General features: G+C 40.4%; 1 long non-coding RNA gene across 1 annotated transcript; it reads left to right on the forward strand.

Moving 5' to 3' along the window:
• Positions 1 to 12: 12 nt before the first annotated feature.
• Positions 13 to 24,829, forward strand: LOC111094721. Its single transcript, XR_005386407.1, has 3 exons — positions 13 to 269; positions 23,513 to 23,700; positions 24,038 to 24,829. It is a non-coding gene; the product is annotated as an uncharacterized LOC111094721 (long non-coding RNA).
• Positions 24,830 to 25,230: the final 401 nt, after the last annotated feature.

A 25,230-nucleotide genomic window follows, 5' to 3' on the forward strand; every position in this document is an offset into this window, starting at 1 on the left:
TTGCGTCCAAGCACCATTGAAGCAGGAAACCGCGGCGACTCTCGGCGGAGACTGGCCAGTTTTCTCTTTTTCATGCAGAATCCTTGCTTAGAGAAATTGATTTATATCCGCAGCAAGGGTAATAAAAAATGCTTTCTTTCCTTCTCAGCCCACAGTTTTAGAAGAAAGCCGAAGAGTGTGGTCTACGGAGCATGCTGCGCTTGCCAGGGGTGTGGACGCAGAGTTCAAGCACAGACAAAGGGCAGGCAGTGATTTCATACTTCTGATAGGTAAGTTAGCTCAGTTGTACTCGGATTCTGTGCTACCCTCTTCTGTCCATAGGCTCCTTTTTCAAAGTAGGCCTCTCCCTGAGCTTCCTCTGTATATATCTGGTTAGCACTGTGGCCGTGTATGCTCGGTCTCCCTAATGGTTCATCATGATGATCATGAGAGCTCCGCCTCGGGGATTGGAAATAGTATGATCCCTTCTGGTAATTTCAAACTCAAAGCCCAGAAAAGGCCATGATTTGACTAGAGTTGATTTCATGCGTCTGATAGGTGTGCAATGTAAGTTGCACCTTGTGTTTTATCCCGTGATATTTACATGCATGACTTTCTGCAATGTTTTAATCCAGTTTATACTGGTGCCGTGGAGGTTTTCTAGAAATCACGTGTACATTAGACTTCCAGTAATAGTATAGCTAGATTTTCAGTGCTCAAGACTGAGCAAAGAAAGGCAGTATTATTTCAGTAACTTGAGACCTTTTAAAGCCGTCAGAGTAGCCTGCTCGTTTGATTAACCTGAGAACTAGGAAAGATTTGAGGTGATCCTGTTGGTCTCCCTAGACTGCTGAGGAACAGAACTTGTTACTGTATGTTGGATCTAAAGGATAATGCTGAAACTTCCCTTGTGAAATGTAGTCTGCTAGAGGGCCTTCTACTTAGCCGTTTTGTTTATACATAATCAGAATCTCTGTTGGGGAGGATCAAGCATGAAGTTGCTTGTCATTTCTTTCTAAGACGAAAACTACACTTGTCAAATGCCAGTTCTACGTTATTCTTTTGGTCTGTGGCACAGGGCAGGCTTAGAATAATAGTGAAAGACGAATAGCTTATTTTGATGATGTATTCTTTTGTGATTTAAAAAAAATAAGATTTTATTAATTCGGGGCACCTGGGTGGCTCAGTGATTGAGCCCCTGCCTTTGGCTCAGGTCCCACATCAGGCCTGCCTCTCCCTCTGCCTCTCTCTTTTATTTATTTATTTGAGAGAAAGGGAAAGCATGAGTAGGGGGAGAAGAATAGGGAGAAATAGACTCCCCACCGAGTGAGGAACCTGATCCAGGGGGATCAAGATTATTCATTTTTCTGTGTTGAGTTGTATAAGTTCTTTATATATTTTGGATATAAAGCCTTTATTGGCTATTTTATTTATAAATGTCTTCTCTCACTCAGTAGGTTGCTTTTTTGTTTTGTTGATGGGTTCTTTTACTGCGCAATAGCTTTTTATTTTGATGTAGCAGTGCTAATCATGAGAGAAATGCAAATCAAAACTGCAATGAGATATGGCCTCATGCCTATCAGAATGACTAAAGAGACAACAAATAACAAGTGTTGGCAAGGGTGTAGAGAAAAGGGACCCCTTGTACTGTTGGTTGGATCATAAATTGATAGCAAAAACTATGGAAAACAGTATAGAGGTTCCTCAAAAACTTAAAAAATAGAAATACCATATGATCCAATCACTCCACTACTGAGTATTTACCCCCAAAAATGGAAACCCTAATTCAAAAAAGATATATGGGGATCCCTGGGTGGCTCAGTGGTTTAGTGCCTCCTTCGGCCCAGGGCCTGATCCTGGAGACCCGGGATCGAGTCCCACATCGGGCTCCCTGCATGGAGCCTGCTTCTCCCTCTGCCTGTGTCTCTGCTTCTCTCTCTCTCTCTCTCTCTGTGTGTGTGTGTGTGTCTCTCATGAATAAATAAATAAAATCTTAAAAAAAAAAAAGATACATGCACCCCTATGTTTATTTCAGCCTTATTTACAACAGCCAGGATTTGGAAGCAACCCAATTATCCATCAATAGATGAATGGATAAAGAATATGTGGTGTCTGTGTGTGTACACACACAAACACTGGAATATTACTCTTAAAAAATAATGAGATCTTGTCGTTTGCAACAACTTGGACGGACCTAGAAGGTATTGTTCTAAGTGAAATTAGTGGGGAAAGATAAATACCATATGATTTTACTTATATGTGGAATCCGGGGGAAAAAATGAATAAACAGAAAGATAGACTTACATACAGAGACAAACTGGTGGTTGCCAGAGGGGAGGTGGTTGATGGAATAGGCAAAATAGAAGGAGATGAAAAGCTGCAGACTTCCAGTTACTAAATAAATAAGGCACAGTGATAAAAAGTACAGCATAGAAAGTGTAGTCAATAATATCATATTAAGGGACGCCTGGGTGGCTCGGCGGTTGGGAGCCTGCCTTCGGCTCAGGTCATGATCCCCGGATCCGGGATTGAGTCCCACATTGGGTTCCCTGCGTGGGACCTGCTTCTCCCTCTGCTTGTGTCTCTGCCTCTCTCTCTGTCTGTGTGTCTCATGAATAAATAATCTTTTAAAAAATAATATTGTATTAATGTTGTATAGTGACAGTAACTAATCATCACGAGCACTGAGTAACGTATAGAATTGTCCAATCAATATATTGTACACCAGAAACTAATATATCATATGTCAATTATACTTTAATAAAAAATTAAAATACACATGTACATATACATACACAAATTAGTTGGGGCACCTAGGTGGCCCAGTCCATTAAGCATCTGCCTTCTGCTCAGGTCATGATCTCAGGGTCCTGGGATCCAGCCCCTGTCAGGCTCCCTGCTCAGTGGGAAATCTGCTTCTCACTCTCCCTCTGCCTGCTGCTCCCCCTGCTCATTTTCTCTCTCTGTGTGTCAAATAAATAAAATCTTTAAAAGAAAAAAAGCAAATTAGCAGATATTTCAGGAACTTTAAGGAAACCTTTGACATTTTTTTTTAAAGATTTTATTTATTTATTCACGAGAGACACACACAGAGAGAGGCAGAGACACAGGCAGAGGGAGAAGCAGGCTCCCTGCAGGGAGCCGACGTGGGACTTGATCCCAGAACCCCAGGATCACAATCTGAGTCAAAGACAGACAATCAACCACTTGTCAAATCCCAGTTCTACGTTATTCTTTTGGTCTGTGGCACAGGGCAGGCTTAGAATAATAGTGAAAGACGAATAGCTTATTTTGATGATGTATTCTTTTATGATTTTAACAGTAACACACATAAGTGTTTTACAACTTTTTGTTTTGAAGAATTTATTTGAGATAGAGCACCAGCAAGGGGAGGGACAGAGGGAGAGGGATCAGCAGGCTCCCTGCTGAGTAGAGAGCCTACTCCATCCTGGGACCCTGGGATTGTGACCTCTGGCAAAGGCAAATGCTTAACTAACTGAGTCACCAAGGTACCCCTTGTTATACAGGTTTGATGAAGGAGTCCTAAGAGACTCTTTTCTAATGGTTATACTGGCTTATTGCCTCTTATGGACCATATCCTTGGCACACTCCCTCCTGTTGATATGGTTAGTGGGCCAAGGTTCAGGAGATACTGGCTTTGTGCACTGCGTGCCAGCTCCTAAGTTCTGTGAATCAGTGGTTAGAGCAGGGAAAGAGGAGAGCAGGTAGAGAGGGTAGGCAGTACCAAAACACCCCTGTGATCTCATCAACCTGCTATCTGATTTTGAACAGATCTCTTTTCTTCTTTAGGTTTTGATCTTCAACTAATATGTGGGTCAGTTAAGTGAAAATTTCTTTAAAATGCCTGGTCAAGGACATTTTCAAGAAGGTGATGTATAGTGTGGAAATTAATTTTTATTTGTATTTATTTATTTTTAAAAGATTTTTATTTATTTATTTATTCATTTGAGACACAGAGAGGGAGAGAGAGAGGCAGAGACACAGGCAGAGGGAGAAGCAGGCTCCATGCAGGAGCCCGACGTGGGACTGGATCCCGGGTCTCCAGGATCAGGCCCTGGGCTGAAGGCGACGCTAAACCGCTGAGCCACCTGGGCTGCCTGGAAATTAATTTTTAAAAACGAACAGTGCAGAATTTAGTAGATACCACAGGAAGTATACAGAAAACTCTACATCTTTTTAAGAAATTTTTTATTGTATAATTAAAATACAGTGTTGTATTAACCTCAGGTACACAATATAGTGATTCAACAATTTTATACATTACTCAGTGCTCAGCATAATGAAGTCACCATCTTCACCAATTATTATTTAACTCTTAGTGATTACATCCTCTATGCTGTACTTTCATTGCTGTGACTTAGTTATTTAGAAGTTTATCCCTCTCAATCCCCCTTATCTGTTTCTCCCACCCCCACTCAACTCCCTTATTGCAATCACCAGTTTTTTTTCTCTTAAGAGTCTGTTTTTTCTTTTTTCATTTGTTGTTTCTTAAATTATACATATGATTAAAAGTCATATGGTATTTGTCTTTGTCTTATCTAAGCATAATACCCTCTAGGTCCATCAATGTTGCTACAAATGGATTGATCCCATTTTATAATGGCTGTATAATAATTCATGTATGTATATATACATACACCACATCTTTATCCTTTCATCTATATATGGACACTTGGTTTGTTTCCATATTGTGGCTACTACAAATAATGCTGCAATAAACATAGCAGTGTATATATCTTTTCAAATTACTGTTTTTGTTTTCTCTGGGTAAATACCCAGTAGTGGTATTATTGGATCCTATGGTATTTGTATTTTTAATTTTTTGAGAAAACTCCATACTGTTTTCCACCGTAGGTACACCAATTTGCATTCTCATCGATAGTGCAAAAGGATTCTTTTTCTCTATAGCCTCGACAGTACTTTGTCATTTGTTGTGTTTTTGATCGTAGGCATTCTGACAAGTGTAGGGTGTTATTTCATTGTGATTTTGATTTGCCTTTCCCTGATAAGTGATGGTGAGCATCTTTTTATGTGTCTGTTGGCTATTTGTATGTCTTCTTTGGAAAAATGTCTTTTCAGAGCTTCTGCCCATTTTTTAATTGGATTACTTGTGGGCTTTTTTTTTTAATTTTTATTTATTTATGATAGTCACAGAGAGAGAGAGGCGCAGAGACACAGGCAGAGGGAGAAGCAGGCTCCATGCACCGGGAGCCCGATGTGGGATTCGATCCCGGGTCTCCAGGATCGCGCCCTGGGCCAAAGGCAGGCGCCAAACCGCTGCGCCACCCAGGGATCCCTTGTGGGGGGTTTTTTGGTGCTGTTAGTTCTTTATATATTTTAGATATTAACCCTTTATCAGAAAAGTCATTTGCAAATATCTCCTCCCAGTCTGTAGGTCGTCTTTTCATTTTGTTGATGGTCTCCTTGGTCATGCAAAAGTTTTTTTGTTTGTCTTAAGTCTAGTCCCAAGAGTTTATTTTTGCTTATTTTCCTTGTCTTAGGAGATATACCTGGAAAAATGTTTCTACCTCTGATGTTAAAGAAATTACTGACTATATTTTCTTCTAGGAGTTTTATGGTTTCAGGTTTAAAATTTAGGTCTTTAATCCAGTTTGAGTTTATTTTTATGCTGTTAAGAAAGTGGTAAAGTTTCATTCTTTAGCACATAGCTGTCCAGTTTTCTCAACAGCATTAGTTTGAAGAGACTATCTTTTCACCATTTGTGGGGAACCAGCTGTGGAGCTTATCTGAGAACTGAATCTGATTCCTTGGCACACTGGGGATATGTGAGGTCCTGAGTCGGCAGATGGACTCTTGACCACATTGTTCTCCAGATACAGCTCCTCTGCTTCCCTTCCTTGAGTTAATAGCCTATTCTTTTACCTTTGAAGTAAACATGTTTTTCTCTGCCTCCCAAAGTTAATTATTCCTATAGCCAATCTGCTAGCTCTCTTAATAAAAGCTGAGTGAGACAGCCAATGAGACTGAGACCAAGTCCCAGCCCTGCCCCCCTGTCCCCTATATTAAAATTCAGTGAGATTCCAGTCTTTCTTCATATCGTGGCCTCCAACTATCCTGGCTCTGTGGCAACCATTGTACATTTTGCCTCCTTTATTAGGTTATTTGGCCACATATGCATGGGTTTATTTCTGAGCTCTCTATTATGTTCCATTGGTCTATGTGTCTGTTTTTGTGCCAGTACCATAGTGTTTTGGCTAGCAAAGCTTTGTAATAAATCTTGAAATCTGGGATGTTGATATCCTTAGCTTTATGCCTCATTAAGATTGTGTTGGCTATTCAAGGTCTTTTGTTGTTCCATACAAACTTTCGTATTATTTGTAATAGTTCTGTGGAAAATGCTGTTGGTAATTTGATAGCAATTGCATTAAATCTGTAGATTCCTTTGGGTAGGATGGACATTTCGACAATATTGGTTCTTAAAATCCATAAGCATGGTATACCTTTATGTTTGTTTCAGTCGTCTTCAATTCCTTTCTTTGATATAGTTTTCGAAGTACAGGATTTTCTCCTCTTAAGTTTGCTCCTAGGTATTTCATTCTTTGTAGTACAACTATAAGTGGGATTATTTTCTCAATTTTTCTTTCTGCTGAATTCTGAAGAATTTATTTGAGATAGAGCACCAGCAAGGGGAGGGACAGAGGGAGAGGGATCAGCATATTTTGTTTTTCTTTCTGCTGCTTCATTTTTAGCATATAGAAATCCTACCATTTTCTGGGTATTCATTTTTTTTAATCCAGCAAATTTACTGGATTATTACTTCTAGTAGTTTTTTGGGTGAGTCTTTAGGATTTTCTGTGTATATTATCATGTTGTTTGCAAATAGTGGCACTTTTTTTGGTTTGTTTTACCAGTATGGATGCCTACTTCTTTTTGTCTGATTTCTTCAGCTAGTACTATGTTGAATAAAAGTAGCTAGGTGGACATCCTTGTCTTATTCCTGATATTAGTGGAAAATCTGTTTTTCTCTGTTGAGTATGATGTTAGCTGTGAGTTTTTCATATATAGCCTTTATCATGTTATGTTCCCTCTAGCCCCACTTTGTTGAGTTTTATTATGAATGGATGATGAACTTTGTCAAGTGCTTTTCTGCATCTATTGATGATTTTTAGTCTTCATTTTATTGATGTATCGTGTTGATTGACTTGTGAATATTGAACCATCTGTGCATTCCTGAAATAAATCCTAATTGATTGTGGTGAATGATCCTTTTAATGTAGTATAGGCAATTTGCTAATAGACCATTTTTCCATCTATGTTCATCAGAGATATTGGCCTATAGTTTTCTTTTTTGTAGTGTCTGTCTATGCTTTTAGTATCACAGCAATGCTGGCCTTGTAAAATGAATTTGGAAGCTTTCTTTCCTATTTTCACTTATGAAATTGTTTACAAAGAAGAGGTGTTAACTCTTCTTTAAATGTATGGAAGAGGGATCCCTGGGTGGCGCAGCGGTTTGGCGCCTGCCTTTGGCCCAGGGCGCGATCCTGGAGACCCGGGATTGAATCCCACGTCGGGCTCCCGGTGCATGGAGCCTGCTTCTCCCTCTGCCTGTGTCTCTGCCTCTCTCTCTCTCTGTGACTATCATAAATAAATAAAAATTTAAAAAAATGTATGGAAGAATTCATTTGTGAATCAATGTGATCCTGGGCTTTTATTTTTTGTTAAGGCTTTTTTTTTAAAGATTTTATTGGGGGATCCCTGAGTGGTTCTGAAGATTTTATTTATTTATTCATGAGAGACAGAGAGACAGACAGACAGAGAGGCAGAGACACAGGCAGAGGGAGAGGCAGGCTCCATGCAGGGAGACCAACATGGGACTCGATCCTGGGTCTCCAGGATCACGCCTTGGGCTGAAGGGTGCGCTAAACCGCTGAGCCACCTGGGCTGCCCCTGTGTTTTTTAAAATTTCTTTGATTGCATCACTGGTCTTTTGGTTATTTAGTTTCATGTTATTTAGTCTCCATATGTTTATTTCTTACAATTTTTTCCTTGTAATTTCTTGTTTTAATACTGCTGTGATCAGAAAAAAATGCATGGTATGATTTCAATCTTTTTAACTTTACTGAGGATTGTTTTGTGGCCTCATACTTTATCTATTCTGGATCATGTGCACTTGGAAAGAAAGTGTATTCTGTTGTTTTTGGATGGAATGTTCCGTATGTCTGTTGACCAAGGTGTCCTTAATAGACATTGATTATTGATTTTCTGCCGAATGATTTATCTAGTGATGTAAGTGTAGTGTTACATTGTATTACCATCAATTTCTTTATGTCTATTAGGTGATTAGGTATTTAAGTGTTCTGTTGAGTGTATAGATAACTGTTATATCCTCATGTTGGGTTGATCCTTTTATCATTATGTAATGCCCTTCTTTGTCTCCTGTTATGGAATTTGTTTTAAAGTACATTTTGTCTGATACAAGCATTGCTACCCAGCTTTTTGTTTCCATTTGCATGATGAATATTTTTCCATCTCTTGAATTTCAGTCTGTATGCATCTTTAGGTCTGAGGTGAGCCTCCTGTAGGCTGTATATAGATGGGTCATGTTTTTTCTTCCATTCATACCATCCTTTGTCTTTTGATTGGAGTATTTAGGTAATTTCACTTAAAGTTAGTTATGTACTTATTGCCATTTTGTTACTTGTTTTCTGGCTGTAGTTCTTCTTTGTTCTCTTCGTGATTGATGGGTTCTATAGTGTTGTTTGGCTTTTTTTGTGTGTGTTTCTATTACAGAATTTGGTTTGTGGTTACCATGAGGCTCCTATATAACATCATAAGCACACTGGAGTCCATATTAATTTGAAAGTCATTTAAAAACATTCTTAGTTGGAGCAGCTCGGGTGGCTCAGTGGTTTAGCGCAGCCTTCAGCCCAGGGCCTGATCCTGGAAACCCGGGATCGAGTCCCACGTAGGTCTCCCTGCATGGAGCTTGCTTCTTCCTCTGCCTGTGTCTCTGCTGCACTCTCACTCTCTGTATCTCTCATTAATAAATAAATAAAATCTTTAAAAAAATAAAAAAAATAAAAACATTCTTGGGGCAGCCCGGGTGGCTCAGCGGTTTAGCGCTGCCTTCAACCCAGGGCGTGATCCTGGAAACCCGGGATCGAGTCCCATGTCGGGCTCCCTGCATGGAGCCTGCTTCTCCCTCTGCCTGTGTCTCTGCTTCTCTCTCTCTCTCTCTCTCTCTTTGTGTCTCTCATGAATAAATAGGTCTTTAAAAAAATTCTTAAAACCAAAGAATCTTTTATTTTTCCCCTTCCTCTTGTTTTTACTCCTTCCTTCACATTTTATGTACATGTTATAATATTTTATATTTTTATTCATCATTTTCTTGTGTCTAATTATGGCTATTTATTTTCCACTTAAAGAAGTCCCTTTAGAAAAATAAATTTAGATGAAATCAGAGGGGGAGAGAAACCATAAGATACTCTTAACTACAGGAAACAAATTGAGGGTTGCTGGAGGGGAAGTGGGTTTGGGGAAGGGATAATTGTGTAATGGGCATTAAGGAGGGTATTTGATAGAATGAGCACTGGGTGTTATATGCAACTGATGAATCACTAAATCCTACCTCTGAGACTAATAATACACTGTATGTTGATTTAATTGAATTTAAATTTAAAAATACCAAAAAAGAAGTCCCTTTAACATCCCTAAAGCTGGTTTAGTGGTGTTTATCTTTAGTCTGGGAAACATTCTCTCTCCTTTAAATCTAAATGATTACCTTGCTTGTAGAGTATTCCTGGTTGTAGTTCTTTTCCTTTTAGTACTTTGAATATATCCTGCTACTGCCTTCTGGTCTGCAAAGTTTCTGGTGAAAAATCAGCTGGCAGGATTCTGGGATTTCTTTTGTATGTAATTTGTTTTCTTTTGCTGCTTTTAAAATTCTCTATCATTACTTTTTGTCATTTTATGTGCCATGATGTGGACCTCTTTAGACTCATTTTGTTTGGAACTATCTGTGCTTCTTGGATTTGGATGTCTACTGACTTCCCCTGGGTTACGGAGGTTTTCAGTTATTTCTTGAAATACATTTTTTACACCTTCCTCTCTTCTTGTGGGACACCTATAATGCAGTTTGTTTTATGGTGTCCAAGAGATCTCTTAACCTATCCTCATTTGCTGAGTGAAGTAAGTCAGTCGGAGAAGGACAAACATTATATGTTCTCATTCATTTGGGGAATATAAATAATAGTGAAAGGGAAAATAAGGGAAGGGAGAAGAAATGTGTGGGAAATATCAGAAAGGGAGACAGAACGTAAAGACTGCTAACTCTGGGAAACGAACTAGGGGTGGTAGAAGGGGAGGAGGGCGGGGGGTGGGAGTGAATGGGTGACGGGCACTGGGTGTTATTCTGTATGTTAGTAAATTGAACACCAATAAAAAAAAAAAAACCTATCCTCATTTAAAAATTTGTTTTCCTCTTTGCTGTTGAACTAGTGTGCTTTCCATTGCCTACCTTCCAAATGGCTGATACATTCTTCTGCAGTAGCTAATCTGTTATTGATTCTTTCCAGTGTTTTTTTGTTTTTCTATGCTTAAACCCTGACTGGTGCATTTTTGTATTTTCTACCTATTTTGAGGGTCTCACTTAGTTCCTCCACTCTTTTCTCCAGTCCAGTATCTTTACAATCATTACTTTTTTTAAAGATTTTTTTTATTTATTCATGAGAGACATAGAGACAGAGGCAGAGGGAGAACAGGCTCCATGCATGGAGCCTGATGCAGGACTAGATCTTGGGACTCCGGGATAGTGCCCTGAGCCAAAGGCAGATGCTCAACCACTGAGCCACCCAGGTGTCCCTACTTTAAATTCTTTTTATCAGGTATATTACTTATCTCTGCTTCATTTAGTTCTTTTCTGAGATTTTTCTTTTCTAGAGCATATTCCTCTGTCTCCCCATTTTGCTTGACTTTATGTATTTGTACAGATTACATGGAACAGCTACTTCTCCTAAAATTGAAGGAATGGTCTTTTTTTTTTTAAGATTTTATTTATTTATGAGAGAGAGAGAGAGGAAGACATACACAGAGGGAGAAGCAGGCTCCCCATTGGGAGCTCGATGCGGGACTCGATCCCAGGACACCGGGATCATGACCTGAGCCCAAGGCAGACACTCAACCAACCACTGAGCCACCCAAGTGTCCCTGAAGGAATAGTCTCGAATGGACACTGCCTGGTGAATTTTGCTGGCTGACTGGAATTGTGGCTATATATGCTAGTTGTTCTAAACCACAGCTTCTTACTGAAAGTAATTATAATAAAAATACAATTTGAGAAAAAAATGAAAAAAGAGTAAAGACAAAAAATAAGAAGAGAAATGAAAATGAGAAATTAAAAAAAACTGTGGCTTACTTTCAGTACCCCAGCACTATGGGGGCTAGTGTGGGCTTGTGGACTGTGGACTCACTGAGGTCGCAAGCTCCTTGCCAGCCAGGTCCTGTTCTGGTCTCCGGTTTTAAGGTAGAGGGGAAGAAAGTGTTCCTGCAGCTCTTCAGGCCTTTTATTTATTTTTAAGTTTTTATTTATTTGTCCAAGAGAGATCACAAGCAGAGGGAGGAGCAAGGAGAGAGAGGAGAATAGGCTTAATCCCAGGTCCTGGGATCACGCCCTGAGCTGAAGGTAGACGCTTAACCAAGTGAGCCACCCAGGCACCCCTTTTTCAGGCCTTTTAAAAATTGTAGCTTTTTTGCATGTGTGTCACAGTGTCACTGGGACTGGTGTTTGGCTTATGAACCAAGACTTGCCAAGCTCACAAAATCACTGTACTAGATCTTCCTGTTACGGCATCTGGACCCTGTTCCTGTCTGGGCTTTTAAGGCGGAGGGGTAGAGTATGTTTTATGTCTCTTTGTTTAAGGTCTCACTGAGATCCTCCACGCTCAAGTCCAGTATGTTTATGACCCTTACACTTGGAATTCTTTATTAGGCACACTGCTTATCTCCATTTCAGAATTTAGTTGTGCTGTGATTCTGTCTCCCTCTTTCATTTGGGACATATTCTTCTGTCTCCTTATTTTGTATGTTTTTGTTTCTATATATTAGGAATATCTGCTGTCTCCTGATCTTGAAAGTAGCAACCTTATGAAGAAGTGGTCCTGTGGTGCCCTGTAGCACATTGCCCATGGTCACCAGAGCCAGGTGCTCCATTGGGGTCTCTTATATGGGTTGAGTGTGCCCTATTGTTGTGGCTGAGCCATGTTTGCGGTTTGTGGAGCTGGCTGCAATGGCCTGCTTTGCACACTATGGGTGCACCTGGCAGGGTTGTCCAGTGCTGTTGAGGGGCCTGAGGCCACCACAGGCTTGTGATTTGGCAGTGTCAGCATTCATGTTAGCTCTCTGCACTTAAATCCTTGTGCTACAGTTGAATGCACACTGAAATGCAGTGTACTCCCCCTAAGCAGCTTCCGTTGGTGGGCGTGGCCAACAGACCAGGTAACTTACCCCAGTCCTTTTGCTAGGGCTGTAGTTGCACCTAAAAGCAGGACACTCTCCTTGTGCTGTCAGCTAAGACTTGGCTGTTGGAACTCAAGGCCTGCTGGTTTGTGTGGTTATCTTTCCCCCTTACCCAGGACAGGAGTCACTTTTGGAGTGGCATTAGTTCCTGCAGAAGCTGCATGCAGGGTGTCCCCGAGCAGAAGCCTATTTGGAAAGATGCTTGAGAATTTGGGTGGATTTTAATGGGGCTGGTCCGCAAGGGAACATGGGGACAGGGTGTGTAGTCCTAAGATAGGTAGAGTGTTTGTGCTGGTTTGAAAGAATCCAGCTATCTAGGATGGGGTAAGGGAAGAGAAATAGTGCCTGCCAGAAGTTTTGTTCTTGGAGAAGTCTCCTGAAGATTCCTGTCCCTCTAGCACATTTTATTTTCTTTTTCTAGCACATTTTAGTAAATAAATATTCAACAGGTATACTCCAAGTGTATTTTAAAAGATTTTATGTATTTATTTGAAAGCAAGTGAGCAAGCATGAGTAGGGGGAAAGGCAGAGGGAGAGGGAGAAACGGACTCCCTGCTGAGCAGGAAGCCTGACACGGTGCTCGATTCCAGGACTCTGAGATCATGATCTGAGCTGAAGGCAGATGCTTAACCAACTGAGCCACCTCTCCAAGTGCTTTTCGAACTCCTGCTTCAATGTATGTCTTGGTCGTGTTGTTAAAGGTGGCTCTTTGAAGGAAGGGACTGTTTCCTTTTGCCCTCTGGCTCTCTAGGAGCTAAGCCCGATAATTAAAACACATGGATTAAAATAGGTTAAGGCCCCCTGATTTTCAAAGCCCAATGTTATAAGGACTTGTTTTCCCAGCATGGGTCTGTCATGCCTGGGGCACTTGTGTGGGGTCCCATCCTCACTCTTCTGTGCTCATGGTGTCCCTCTCATTTGTGGTCAGTCTTACCAGTGCTCTGGTTTCTATGTCTCTGCCCTCCTACCCTGTTTTGATGTGGGCTCCTATGATTGACTGTGGAAGATCTGTTGTGCCAGTCTTCAGGTTGTTCTCACATATCTTCTGTTATCCCAATTTGTCATGGGATGAAGTGAGCTCATCCTTTGCATCTTGGACATTTCTAGAGCACTTGTACTTAGTGTGCTTGATTGCTCTTCCAATTTTACATACATGTGACTCTCATGTCTTCCATCACTCAAATCATATAGGTCCCTGCCTGAAACTCTGCAACAATTTCCCACTGAAATTAGAGTAACAGTAACACCTAAGCATAGACAGCAATGAACAGGATCTGGCTGATGGGGAACTTGTGACCTCAGTGAGCCCACAGTCCACAAATCCACACCAGCCCTTGTAGTGCTGGGGCACAGAAAGTAAGCCATAATTGTTTTTTTTTTAATTTGTCTTTGCCCTGATCACTTGCTAGTTGGTTGCTCTGCCCCAGACACATAGGTTTTGGGATTTTATTTTAAATATTATCAAAAGGCATATCATTTACAAAACATAAACTGCTCCATTTATTTAATTTTTAAAAAATATTTTATTTATTTATTCATGAGAAACAGAGAGAGGCAGAGACACAGGCAGAGGGAGAAGCAGGCTCCATGTGGGGAGCCCGATGTGGGACTCAATCCCGGGTCTCCAGGATCACGCCCTGGGCTGAAGGTGGTGCTAAACTGCTGAGCTACCCAGGCTGCCTGAAACTGCTCCATTTACATGTACAATTGAGAAATACTGACATTACACTCAAGAAATGATCACTACAATCAAAATAAGGAGTACATCCAGGACACAGGAGCCTTCTGTAAGGAAATAAAGACGTGAATAAATGGTTAGAGCTGTGTATATATTTTTTAGAGCTGTGTATTTTTATGCTGGGTTTATCAAAAATATGATATTACAGGTCAAAGAGCATGAGTTATTTGTAATAAACAGGGGTAATTTTAGCAAGGCCTGTTTGTTCAGATTCTTTTCGGCATCCCTTCTTATTTAGAGTTAAGGATGCTTTTCTCTTCCAGCTAGAGGGAGGGCACCTATCAATCACATGGCAGTTTTACAACATGTTTCAGGGAAGTAAGGCAAGGGATGTAGGGGAGGTCAGAGACCAACCTGTTTCTGCCATTTTCTCAAACTCTTTCAGCCTCAAATATTCAACATGCCAGGATTCCATATTTTGGGGTAACATGTTTTGTTTTAAATTCCATCAGTATACTGTATTACAATAAAGTAATATCCTGCATAGCAGAATCACAGGGATGGAGGCTACCTAATGCATGGAATCTGATGTGATTGTAATCACTTTTGTTTAATTTAGATCAATTCTTGTGTGGACTAGGCAAAAGGTAAAGTAAGCAAGCAATAGTAGCAGTTGGAATTTCAAGAGTGACAAGGCTTATTAAATGTCAGATAAAATAGCTTTAATCACATATCCTCTTTCTCTTTTGCAAAATTTTTTAAATATTGTTTCTATTATAATAAGCTTACTATAATAATCTACCATTCCTTCCTCATCACCTCTAATACATATGGAAGAAAAACACTGGCCCACTAATGAAATTAGGTTGCAGGAGGGATCTGGCTAGAAGCAATGAGCTTCAGTAAATCCCCACTGCCTTCCTTCAGCCTTCACTTCCTGGTAACAGGGCATGGGATGGCTGGTTTTGTTCTATGCTTTATGGTCTCTAAAGTCAGTCTTCTTGATAGCAACAAAAACCAAGTAGCAATCACACACGTTCTCTGCTTAGAGTGAGCTTTAATTAGTTTCTTTGAATTTTCTACCTCACTTTTAAAAAATGATACTCCTCCTTCATAGAGGCTTGGTGAAACATGAGATTGACTTTGCATACTGTGTTAATGTCTTAGGTAAACGGCTTTGAGGAAATGTCAGCTTTATGAGTATCTTAATGTTACTTACATTTATATTGTCGCTTGCTTGTTTCACATAAGCTGCAATTAGGTAAGTTTCATTCTTTTGCATTGTATATTCTATAACACTTTGGTATAGTTATTTCTTTTCTGTTGGTGGGAGGGATGAAGGATTGAAGCACAAATCAAAACTCTAGTTTTTTTTAGTCTTATGACAGGAAGGAAGATAAAGTACTTACATACTTACATACAGGAAGTTCAAGTACTATCTCTTCAAAATGGATTTTTCTTCTTCTTTTTTTTTTTTAAACCAAACTCCACTTGAGTTTGTTCTTTTTTTTTTTTTTAATTTTTATTTATTCATGATAGACACACAGTGAGAGAGAGAGAGGCAGAGACACAGGCAGAGGGAGAAGCAGGCTCCATGCACCGGGAGCCTGACGTGGGATTCGATCCCGGATCTCCAGGATCGCGCCCTGGGCCAAAGGCAGGCGCCAAACCGCTGCACCACCCAGGGATCCCCAAAATGGATTTTTCATGGAGAGGAGATAATCACCTTTCCTATGTCACTTCTTACATTACAGAGCATCACAGAAATTACTTCAGGGCTTCTATAGAAATGTCTTAGCTCTTCCTGTTACTGGAATAGATTTTAAGACCTTGAACATAAAATGTTTGTGGGAAGCTGTCACTTTCATTGGTGGAAAAAATGTGTATCTAATGTTCTTGTTGTAAGCAGTAGCACATTCAAAATTTCCTTTGAGAATTCAGAATCCACTTAATTTTTTTTTTTTATTTATGATAGTCACACACACAGAGAGAGAGAGAGGCAGAGACACAGGCAGAGGGAGAAGCAGGCTCCATGCACCGGGAGCCCGACATGGGATTCGATCCCGGGTCTCCAGGATCGCGCCCTGGGCCAAAGGTAGGCGCCAAACCACTGCGCCACCCAGGGATCCCAGAATCCACTTAATTTTGGGCTGGCATTTTCACCAGATAATCACAATTTGATCCACTTGTATGTATCTATCCACCAAAGCTTTCTATAAACATATTTTGGCAAAAGCAACACTTTTAAAAATAATAAAGACATTTCAGTACCCTCCTCACCAACATTTAGAATGTGTTGATCAGTGAAGGGCAAAACCACAGTCTACAAAAGAAGATGTGTCTGTTCTATTTGGGGGTCTTGGGGATTCCAATTTGGGAGAGACAGAGTCAACTGAAATCAAGAGTGTGCTCTGGAGAGACCCAGGAGGTCAAGGTTCTTAAAGCAAGAAAGTTTTAAAGTTGTTTTAAACAAACAAAATGTGACTGGTGCTGGTATAGCTACAGTTAGAATGTATTCTGATTGGTTGTTAGAACTAGTGCTAGGCAGAAAGTCCCCTTATGACCATTCTACCATGTTGTGGATACCTTGGCTTTTAGCTGAGGACAGCAACAATTCTGAGAATTTGAGACCGGAGACGTAAATCCTACTTCCTCAATGTCTTCCTGGTTCCATTATTAAATAACCCTCTTATCAATGCTTGCTCCTAATTTATTCTCTTCATTATCATTCCCCCTTTCTAATCAAGATCTTTCTCTATAATCAACCTTAGCTTTGTAGTCCCAATGTGATGCCTGAGTGGCCAACAGCCTCCTCCAGGTGCATCAAGTCCCGGGGTGGGGGGGGGGGGAGGGCAGTGAGAGTGGAGAGAGTCTCCTGGTTGGTAGATCTTTGTGTGAGAGTCTTAAGGCTACATCTGAGCAACAAGGAGGTTTAAGGAAGTGGATCTTAGGCTATGTCAACTGAAGTTTCACTTGTCACTGTCAGTGAGTAGGCCTGATGAATATTTTCAAATCTTTTAGCAACTATTATGTTGACATTTTGAGTAGAACAACACTGGGAAATGTATGACATAATTTGAAAATAATAAGTAGGGTACAAATTAAAATAACAATAATACAATTTATAGACTTATTCTAGTTAAATTCTACAATGTGATCTTATGCTGGAAAATACCAAGCCCCAGCCAGAAAAAGAAACTTCAAAGGAGAGACAGTAGTCACTGATAATTGACAGAAAACCCTGCAGGGCAGCTATTATCTTCATAATCAGAAGGATCTTCATCAGATAATCTATTATGGATAAGTCCCTTTTCTTCATGTGATGGGAGATCAGATGGGATCTGAGAATTTTAAGGGGGGAAATAAGGTGGCCCAAAAGGCCTTGGCTACTAATTCTCCAGCTATCTAAACAAGTGTCCAAAGAGTACTGGTATATGCACAAAGATATATACTGTGGGGGTGCATGGAATGCCAAGCTCTCAGTTTTATAAAGGAGAAGGGGGATAGCATCTAAGCAGGGATCAGAGAGCTTTGAATGTCCAGTTGTTTGGTTAAAAGAGCACCACTGAGTTTTTGAAAGATAGTATCAGGTTTGATGGATGATGCGTTGTTACATTCAAGTAGTGATATCCAAAAGACTTGGCATAATGGAGATGGACAGGTGAAAAGATTTCTATGTTAGAACAGGTGGGAGATACACAACTTGTATAGAGGAAATCATAGGAAGGGAAGGAGTGGATTTCCATTTTTTGCTAATCAAAGTTCCGTTGACCCAGGAGGTGGTCTTTAATTTAGGGGGAGTGAGCATAAAACATCGAAGGTTTTCTTAAGGCAAGAATATCTTGACATGAATAGTGATGGAGGAAGGTGTTTTGCTATAACTAATGGAAATATTTGGGACCATGGAGAAATTGTATATAGGTAACATTATGGGGTCATTATTATCAATAACCCAGTAGGAGTATGATGACAAATCCAATAGAAAGGTTTCCAAAAGTAGCAAGGGACTCTGATAATTAAATTACAGCATTGTTTTCCCAATCAAAAGTGAAAATGAAAGGGAAGAGAAATAAGCCTCATAAGAATTGATGTGAAGTATCTTATGAACATAATAGTGATCTGACCCTGAATCTTGTTTTTTTTTTTTTTTTTTTTTTTTTTTTTTTTTTTAAAGATTTTATTTATTTATTCATGATAGTCACAGAGAGAGAGAGAGGGGCAGAGACACAGGCAGAGAGAGAAGCAGGCTCCATGCATCGGAAGCCCGATGTGGGATTCGATCCCGGGTCTCCAGGATCGCGCCCTGGGCCAAAGGCAGGCGCCAAACCGCTGCGCCACCCAGGGATCCCCAGACTTTTTACTATACAGAACAAACTGATGGTTAGCAGGGAGGATAGGGGTAGGGTGAGGGGTAAATAGGTGATGGGGATTAAGAAATGCACTTGTGATGAGCACTGGGTGATTATGGAAATGTTGAATCACTGTATTGTACACTGAAACTAATATAACATTTTGTTAACTACCTGGAATTTAAATAAAAACTTTAAAAGATAGAAGAAGTAAATTAAGTTAAAAAATTTTAACAACACCCCCAAATAAAATAAAATCAACATACAAATATTAGTTGCATTTCTATGTGCTAACAATGAACTATCTGAAAAGGAAGTAAGAAAAACAATCCCATTTACAGCAGCATGAGGATGAATAAAATATTTAGGAAAAAACTTAATAAGGAGGTGAAAGATTTGTACACTAAACACTATAAGACATTGATGAAAGAAATTTAAGAAGATACAAATGGAGAATCCATAGATCATTTTGGGTAGTACAGACATGTTAATAATATTAAGCCTTTCAATTCATGACCCTGAATCTTGTGAGGTAGTGTACACAGATGTCATCTGCTTCCTTTTCCAAGAAAGGGTTAGTTTGAGGACTCTGGTCGGTTTGGTGGTCCAGTTAGATGCTGAAGCCTTTTTAAACTGAGAAATATGAATCAATGAGTACATGCCTTCTAATTTAGCAGCACCATGACTGGTCAATAATATCTGGCATGCTCCCCTCTAGCAAGGCTGGAAGGAATCTTTCTGGAGGTCTTTTCCAATCAACCATGTCTCCAGGTTGAAGGCCATGATGTTTGAGGTCTTTATCTCCTAGGAGCACAGTGTGAAAAGACTGTTCTACCAATTTCTCATTTCTCTGAAGGATCTATATCAATCCCTTACAACAAGTCATCACCTTACCTTTAAAAGCTGGGTTCGTATGCACCTTGATCTAATCTCATTGGTCTTCCAGTTATTATATCAAAGGGCGAGAGTATCTCCCATTGGGAGTGAATCTAAGATCTAGTAGTACAGCCACTCTGGAAAACTGTGTGGAGGTTCCTCAGAGTTAAAAATATAACTACCCTACAACCCAGCAATTGCACTACTGGGGATTTACCCCAAAGATACAGTTGCAGTGAAAACTTAAATACCGGGCAGCCCCGGTGGCGCAGCGGTTTAGCGCCGCCTGCAGCCCAGGGCGTGATCCTGGAGACCCAGGATCGAGTCCCACGTCAGGCTCTCTGTGTGGTGCCTGCTTCTCCCTCTGCCTGTGTCTCTGCCTCTCTCTCTCTCTCTCTCTCTCTCTCTGTCTCTATGAATAAATAAAATAAAAATCTTAAAAAAAAAAGAAAACTTAAATACCTGCACCCCAATGTTTATAGCAGTCATGTCCACAATAGCCAAACTGTGGAAGGAGCCTCAGTGTCAATCGAAAGATGCATGGATAAAGAAGATGTGGTCTATATATATAATGGAATATTACTCAGCCATTAGAAATGACAAATATAATATCAGAAAGGGAGACAGAACATGAGACTCCTAACTCTGGGAAACGAACTAGGGGTGGTGGAAGGGGACGAGGGCGGGGGGTGGGGGTGACTGGGTGATGGGCACTGAGGGGAGGCACTTGATGGGATGAGCACTGGGTGTTATTCTATATGTTGGCAAATTGAACACCAATAAAAAATAAATTTATATGAAAAAGAAAAGTAAAAAGAAAAGTAAAAAAAAAAGTAAAAAAAAAAAAAAAAAAGAAACGACAAATATGGGCAGCCTGGGTGGCTCAGCAGTTTGGGGCCGCCTTCGGCCCAGAGCGTGAACCTGGAGACCCGGGATGGAGTCTCACGTCAGGCTCCCTGCATGGAGCCTGCTTCTCCCTCTGCCTGTGTCTCTGCCCCCCCCCCCCCGTGTCTCTCATGAATAAATAAATTAAAAATCTGTATATATATAAAAAGGAACGACAAATACCCACCATTTGCTTCGACGTGGATGGAACTAGAGGGTATTATGCTGAGTGAAATAAATCAGTCTGAGAAGGACAAACATATGGTCTCATTCATTTGGGGAATATAAAAAATAGTGAAAGGGAATAAAGGGGAAAGGAGAGAAAATGAGTGGGAAATATCAGTGAGGGTGACAGAACAGGAGAGACTCCTAACTCTGGGAAACGAACAAGGGGTGGTGGAAACGGAGGTGAGCAGGGGGTTGGGGTGACTGGGTGATAGTCACTGAGGGGGGTACTTAACGGATGAGCACTGGGTGTTATGCTATATGTTGGCAAATTGAACTCCAATAAAAAATATATACAAAAAAATACAAGAGTAATAGGGTGATTGTTATTATACATTTCAAGTATTTTGAGGAAAAGGGGATAGAAGACACTGGTTGGGTCTAAAATTGATAAGCAAAGCCTGAACAGAGACACATGAGATTTTTTCTTTCCTCCGAACCAATACTTTGGGGGAAACTGATCAAATCATAGAGGGTGGAAATGAAGTTGCCTCTATAAGCCCTCAGAGCAGCTCTACTGTTGAGATGGGTGAAAGAATCCTTTCACTGGGGTACTTGAAATGGAGACTGGGAAGGTTGACTTAACCCTTGTCTTGGGTCAATATTCTCAGTTTTAGGCAATCTTTTTTAAATGTCCCAGTTTTTTATAGTAATGACAGGTACCTCTTGGAATAGTGCCATAAACCTGAAATGGGGATTGGTTAGCTCTTAACTTTTGAAGGTTCATAATCTAGGTGGCTTTCTTTTTATTAGACTTTGATTAAGTTCAAGCTAGTAGACTAGCAGATTAAAGAGATCAGCATAGCCTGCCAATTTTAAATGAGTTCTCTTTATGAGTAATGATAGTTCTTCAACTAAGCCATCGATAAAGATGGAATTAAAAATGGCAATAGCAGAAAGGGCAGAGTTTTTGGCAAAGATTGTCTCTAGTTGTACTAGTTACAATAATTGAGAACAGATTCTTGAGGTTTTTTTGGGAAAAAAATTCAACAATGTAGTCCATCTATGGATTTTGGGAAAGTCTTAGGAATAGTTTGAGTCTCTTTCTCAGTTTAAGGACATTAGTTCTGCAGTAGCTCTCCATTTGGAGAATTCATCTAGTATTATCCCAATGGGCTAGATGCATGTAGTTCCTAGCCTGTCCTCTATCAACTACCATTATAATTGGTTGATATAAACCAGAAAAAAAAAAAAACAGGCTCATATGTTTGGATCACAATGGCAAATTCCTCAGCATATAATTTATGAAGGTCTTCAGTGGCTTTAGGGAATTCTTTAGCTATGGGGTGTAATTCAGCCTTTGACCAGGGAGTGAAGGAAGTCTAGGCAACTCTTGCTTCCCCAGGCTTAACCCTCCCCACCTTCTTGTCCCACTGAAGGTTAAGGGAGCTTTAGGTCCTGTAGGATCTGAAGAGGGTTGAGGGTCTGCAGCATAGGAGGAGAGCTGAGCTAAGGATGGATATAGAGGAAAAGGAGATGGAGTAGTGGGGTGAGTGTGAAGGAAGGGGTTATGAAGATTTGGCCTAGTTTTTTTTCTTTGATAGTCTATCATAAGTTTTATTTTATTTTATATAAATTTATTTTTTATTGGTGTTCAATTTGCCAACATATAGAAGAACACTCAGTGCTTATCCCATCAAGTGCCTCCCTTCAGTGCCCATCACCCACTCACCCCCACCCCCCGCCCACCTTCCCTTCCACCACCCCTAGTTTGTTTCCCAGAGTTAGGAGTCTCTCGTGTTCTGTCTCCCTTTCTGATATTTCCCACTCATTTTTTCTCCTTTCCCCTTTATTCCCTTTCACTATTTTTTATATTCCCCAAATGAATGAGACCATATAATGTTTGTCCTTCTCCGATTGACTTATTTCACTCAGCATAATACCCTCCAGTTCCATTCCGGTCGAAGCAAATGGGGGTATTTGTCATTTCTAATGGCTGAGTAATATTCCATTGTATTCATAGACCACATCTTCTTTATCCATTCATCTTTTGATGGACACTGAGGCTCCTTCCACAGTTTGGCTATTGTGGACATTGCTGCTATAAACACCGGGGTGCAGGTGTCCCGGTGTTTCATTGCATCTGTATCTTTGGGGTAAATCCCCAGTGCAATTGCTGGGTCATAGGGCAGATCTATTTTTAACTCTTTGAGGAACCTCCACACAGTTTTCCAGAGTGGCTGCACCAGTTCACATTCCCACCAACAGTGTAAGAGGGTTCCCCTTTCTCCACATCCTCTCCAACATTTGTGGTTTCCTGCCTTGTTAATTTTCCCCATTCTTACTGGTGTGAGGTGGTATCTCATCGTGGTTTTGATTTGTATTTCCCTGATGGCAAGTGATGCGGAGCATTTTCTCATGGGCATGTTGGCCGTGTCTATGTCTTCCACTGTGAGATTTCTCTTCATGTCTTTTGCCCATTTCATGATTGGATTGTTTGTTTCTTTGCTGTTGAGTTTAATAGGTTCTTTATAGATCTTGGAAACTAGCCCTTTATCTGATACGTCATTTGCAAATATCCTCTCCCATTCTGTAGGCTGTCTTTTAGTTTTGTTGACTGTATCTTTTGCTGTGCAGAAGCTTCATATCTTGATGAAGTCCCAATAGTTCATTTTTGCTTTTGTTTCTCTTGCCTTCATGGATGTATCTTGCAAGAAGTTACTGTGGCCGAGTTCAAAAAGGGTGTTGCCTGTGTTCTCCTCTAGGATTTTGATGGAATCTTGTCTCACATTTTGAGTTTATCTTTGTGTATGGTGCAAGAGAGTGGTCTAGTTTCATTCTTCTGCATGTGGATGTCCAATTTTCCCAGCACCATTTATTGAAGAGACTGTCTTTTTTCCAGTGGATAGTCTTTCCTCCTTTGTCAAATATTAGTTGACCATAAAGTTGAGGGTCCACTTCTGGATTCTCTATTTTGTTCCATTGATCTATGTGTCTGCTTTTGTTTGGCCTAGTTTTCTAATTCTGAAAGCCTCTTGGAAAGATCTGAATTAACTCTAAACTTTTGTTTTTTTCTTTTTTAAAGATTTTTTTATTCATGAGAGAGAGAGAGCAGAGACACAGGCAGAGGGAGAAGCAGGCTCCCCACAGGGAGCCCGATGTGGGACTCAATCCTGGACCCTAGGATCCTGCCCTGAGCCAAAGGCAGGCACTCAACCACTGAGCCACCCAGGCGTCCCTAACTCAAAACTTTAGGAAGCTAACTGGCTAAAGGTAAGCAAACTTCTCAGTTTTTTTTTTTTTTTTTTTGAGGCCTCTAAGATACCGATTAAAAGAAGCTTTCCACTGGCTTTGTTTGGTTTTACAGCCTTTTTTCCAATTGTGCACAGAAGTGAACTGATTTTTGCCCCATCATAGCCAGTGGAGTTTTCATTCATCCCAGGTAATAGGAGTCCAACAGGGCAAAAATTTACAGCAGGAAGGACCATATTCTTTAAACAGAAAACTGTAGGAGTCCCAGAAGATGTTGGCACATAAGAACCCTTCTTAGAAGCAGAGTTTCCCAAGAATTAGTACTCAGAAGGCTACTAAAACTAGAATCTTCCACTAGGAAACATGAAGACAGAATCCTCTCCTTGAATGTGAGGACAGAAGCCAGCAAGACAGAACACCCAACTATAGGCCGAGAGGACTTAACTGCCATGACCCAAAGCCAGTCTTGCAATACCTTACTCAAATCCATGGCAGTGCTGGAGATGGCAGCAAGTGCTGGAGATGACTGCTGGTCACTTTGAATCCCACTCCTGATACCATGTAATATTGAAAGGCAGAACTGCAATCTGTAAAATAAAATTTGTACATTTATTGGGGGTCTTAGGGTTTGCAATCTGGGAGACATAGAGTCACTAATATCAGGTGTGCTCTGGAGAGACAAAGGGCATTTACATAAGTTGTTTTGAATGAAATGTGATTGGTTGCTAGTAGTGCCAGGTGGAAAGTCCATTTATGTTAAATTCTTCTTAAAAAGATTTTATTTATTCATTTATTTTATAGAGTGTGTGTACACCTGTGTGTAGGGATGGGGGTGGAGTTAGAGGAAGAGAGATTTTTTTTTAAAGATTTTATTTATTTATTCAGAGAGAGAGAGAGAGAAAAAGAGAGAGAGAATGGCATAATAGTACCTATCTGAAAGGGCAAGGCTGAGGATGAAGAGCATCTAGTCCCGTTCCTGGCATCTAGTAAACTCTATATAAATGGCAACTTCCATGGTTACTCACACTGGGGTATCCATGAACAGAATATCTTTTTTTTCCCAAAGATTTTATTTATTTATTCATGAGAGAGACAGAGAGAGAGGCAGAGACACAGGCAGAGGGAGAAGCAGGCTCCATGCAGCCTGACGTGGGACTCGATCCTGGGTCTCCAGGATCATGCCCTGGGCTTGAAGGCAGAGCTAAACCACTGAGCCACCAGGGCTGCCCAAGGAAGAGAGATTCTTAAGTAGACTCCCTGTTGAGGGCAGGGCTCAATCTTAGAACCCTGAGATCATGACCTGAGCTGAAATCAAGAGACACTTAACGATTGAGGCATCCAGACACCCCCATTTATGTTCAATTCTAACATGCAGCAGATGCCTTGGCTTTTAGCTGAGGTCAGCAATAATTCTGGGAATTTGAGACAGGAAACATTAAGTCCCACTTTTTCATTGTCCTCCTGGCTCCATTTTAAATAATCTTCTTAGCAATGTTTACTGTATTTTATTTTCTCTTATCAAATGGAAGAACTTCTGGTTCTTCTAGTGAC

This window comes from Canis lupus, chromosome X (assembly GCF_011100685.1).
Source record: "Canis lupus familiaris isolate Mischka breed German Shepherd chromosome X, alternate assembly UU_Cfam_GSD_1.0, whole genome shotgun sequence".
Classification (NCBI taxonomy): Eukaryota; Metazoa; Chordata; class Mammalia; order Carnivora; family Canidae; genus Canis; species Canis lupus.